Genomic DNA, 3,848 nt, shown 5'->3' on the forward strand with positions numbered 1-3,848 from the left:
CCTTCTGAGGATTATCAGTTTGTACCCTACTCCTATGACTCTGGGTTAATTTTGGTCATTAGTTTGTTTAGTTCATTATATTCTAGAAATAAGTGAGATCATGTAATATTTGTCTTTTTTTGCTTGGCTTGTTTCATTTAGGATAATACTTTCCAGGTCCCTCCATGTCATCTCAAAGAATAAAAGATCTTTTGTTCTTACAGCTGCATAGTACTTTATTGTCTATATGTACCACAGCTTTTTTATCCACTCATCTACTGATGGACATTTGGGCTGTTTCCAGATCTTAGGTATTGTAAATAGTGCTGCTACAAACATGGTTATATATATTCTTTTTGATTGGTTTCTCAAGCTTCTTAGGTTATATTCCTAGAAGTGGGATCAATGGGTCAAATGACAATTCAAGTTTTAATTTTTTGAGGTAACCAAAGTGTTTTTCACAGTGGCTGCACCAGTCTGAATTCCCACCAGCAGTGTAGTAGCGTCCCCTTTTCTCCACACCCTTGCCAACACTTGTTGTTTGATGATTTGTTGATGATGGCTATTCTGACAGGTGTGAAGTGATACCTCATTGTTTTATTTTTCATCTCTCTGATGATTAGTGACATTGAGCATTTGTTTTTATGTTTCTTGGTTATTTGTATGTCCTGTTTGGTGAAGTGTCATAGGTTCTCTGCCCATTTTTTAATTGGGTTGTCTTCCTTTTGTTGAGTTGTGTGAGTACTCTATTTTGTAAATGAACCCCTTATTTGATGTATCATTGGCAATTGTGCTCTCCCATATAATGGGTTCCCTTTCCATTTTGATGGTTGTTTCTTTTACTGTGCAGAAGCTTTTTAGTTTGATGTAGTCCCATGTGTTCATTTTTTGTTGTTTCTCTTGCCTTAGGTGATGTATCAGTGAAAAGTCTGCAGCGTATGATGTCTGAAATTTTGTTGCCTACATTTTCTTCTAGGATTTGTAAGGATATATGAATCACATTTAAGTCCCTTATTCATTTTGAGTTTATTTTCATGTATAGTGTAATTTGGTGGTCTAGCTTCATTTTTTTTCTTTTGCCTATAGCTGTCCAGTTTTCTCAATACCATTTATTGAAGAGGCTGTCTTGACTCCACTGTATGCTCTTGCCACCTTTGTCAAATATTAATTGAACATATTGTCTTGGGTCAATATCCAGGTTCTCTGTTCTGTTCTATTGATCTGCCTGTTCTTGTGCCAGTATCAGGCTGTTTTTATTACGGTGGCTTTGTAGTATAACCTGATATCTGGTAATGTGATCCCCTCCTATTTTTTTCTTTTTTTCAAGATTGCTGTGGCTATCTGGGGCCTTATTTGGTTCCAAATGAGCTTTTGGAGTATTAGTTCTAGTTATGTGAAGTGTATTGTTGGTATTTTGATGAGAATTGCATTGTCTATATATAGTTTTGGGTAGTATGGACATTTTAATGATGTTAATTCTTCCAATCCATGAACAAGGTATGTGCTTCCACTTTTTAATATCTTCCTTTATTTCTTTTTTCAATGACCTGTAGTTTTCTGTAAAGAGGTCCTTTACTTTTTTGGTTATTTTATTCCTAACTATCTTTTTTTTTTTTTGCCACTAAGGTAAATGGGATTGTTTCTTTAGTTTATCTTTCTGTGACTTCATTGTTGGTATATAAGAATGCCATTGATTACTTGATGTTAATTTTGTATCCTGCTACTTTTCCAAATTTATTGATTAAGTCTAGTAGATTTTTGATGAAGTCTTTAGGGTTTTCTATGTACAATATCATGTCATTTGCAAATAATGACAGTTACTCTTTCTTTTTTTCCCAATTGGGATCCCTTTTATTTCTTCTTCATGTCTAATTGCTTTGGCTAAGACTTCCAATACTATGTTAAATAAGAGTGTCAAAAGTGGACATCTCTGTCTTGTTCTTGTTCTTAAGAGAAATGTTTTTAGTTTTTGCCCATTGAGTATGATATTGGCTGTAAATCTTTCATATAAAGCCTTTATTATGTTGAAATATGATCCCTCTATTCCCAGATTGCTGAGAATTTTTATAAGAAATGGGTACTGAATTTTGTTGAATGGCTTTTCAACATTTATTGATATGATCATATAATTTTTATCTTTCATTTTTTATGTGGTGTATTACATTTATTGATTTGTGAATATTATACAAATCCATGCCTCCATGCCTTTCTGGGATGAATCCCACTTGCTAAGTGGGATTTTGTTAAGGATTTTGGCATCGGTGTTCATCAGAAATACATTTATAATTCTTGTAGTAAAAGAAATAGCAGATGATTACTTGGTAAATTTTACAATATCTAATCACTGGGGTATACACCTGGAACTAATATAATGTTGTATGTCAACTGTACTTCAAAAATTAAGATGATTGAAAAAAGAAGAAATATCAGAATTGAGGTTTAGTCCCATTTCTAAAATACCCTATGTCAGTAAATATGTTTGATAAACACAAATTGAATTTCTATACTGTGCTCAGCACAGCTATATGAATGGAAAAATGCAGAAAGTAGTAATAGCTGTTTCTGCCCTCAATCAGATATTCTTTGAGTAAGTTAAAATACTTGTTTAAACAAATAAAACTACAGTACAGTATGAATTGGGTTCCTATAAACTCAACTTCTTCATCTCCAAAATTTATTTAAAAAATACTATAAAATTCTGATTCTACATTTTTTTTATCTTGAGTAAAAAAAACAAACAAACAAAAAAAAAACAACAAAAAACTTTATTTTCAAAAGAAGCTTTCAAACTCACACATTTGATTAACTAAAATTGCCAATACCCTTGGAGAAGTCCTTTATGGCACAGATAAAATAATGAGCACAGCCTCAGATTTTCACATGGATATGATGAGAAGTCAGTGGTAATTTTATTACCCAAGAAAAAAGACAGGCAAAGTAGAGAGTGTGACAGAGTTCAAAATATAAAATAATGACTTATTTAAATATTAATAAATAGCAATGAACTTTTAATATAGATCCACATAAATGTAGAATAATGAAGGCTTTGATGGGTCTATCACTTGGCTCTGTGCTCAGCACTATGATAAGAATGGAAAATACAGACAATCCTAAGAGCTTTTCCTGCCCTCACTCAGACACTGAATAATTTGAAAGACTTTTTTTTTAAAGAGAGGCTCTAAAGTTACCCAGTTTAGCTTATTCACAAAATTTCAAAAAATTATTTTTAGATTTTTATTTAACTAGCTTGGTTTTCTTTAAATTGCCATTTTTCCTCTCCTCCTACTTGTTTATTTGGAAATACTTCAGGTAAAATATAAATAAAGTAATCCAAGAAGAAGATGTTAAGAAATTAATTTTTCTGTCATAGTTTGGCAAAATTTCTAAACTGTTCTTATAAAATACTGGCGATGTCATGGGTATGTTTGAAAAGGTGCAGTGATTAAGCCTCATTTCATTGCCCCTGACCCTTCTGTAGACACTCTCACTTCCTGTGGGATGCTTCTCCCAGCTGAAGCAAGTGACTCTGAGAAAATGTCCACATTTATGTACCCATCCGTCTCTACCCAACTCAAGGAACAGAACATTGATCTAAAGATGGACAACATCGACTGGTTGGTGTGGCTCAGTGGTTGAACTTCAACCCATGGACCATGAGGTTGCCAGTTTGATTCCTGGTCTGGGCACTTGCCCAGGTTTTGGGCCTGATCCTCAGTGTGGGGCATGCAGGAGGCAGCCAATCCATGTTCTTTCTCATTGATGCTTCTCTCTCTCTCTTCCTGTCACTTCTCTCTAAAATCAATGAAGAAAAAACAATTTTTAAGATGAACAATATTTCCAAACTGAGCCAATCCAACCCTCCTCTGGTA

This window comes from Molossus molossus, unplaced genomic scaffold (assembly GCF_014108415.1).
Source record: "Molossus molossus isolate mMolMol1 unplaced genomic scaffold, mMolMol1.p scaffold_m16_p_25, whole genome shotgun sequence".
Lineage (NCBI taxonomy): Eukaryota > Metazoa > Chordata > Mammalia > Chiroptera > Molossidae > Molossus > Molossus molossus.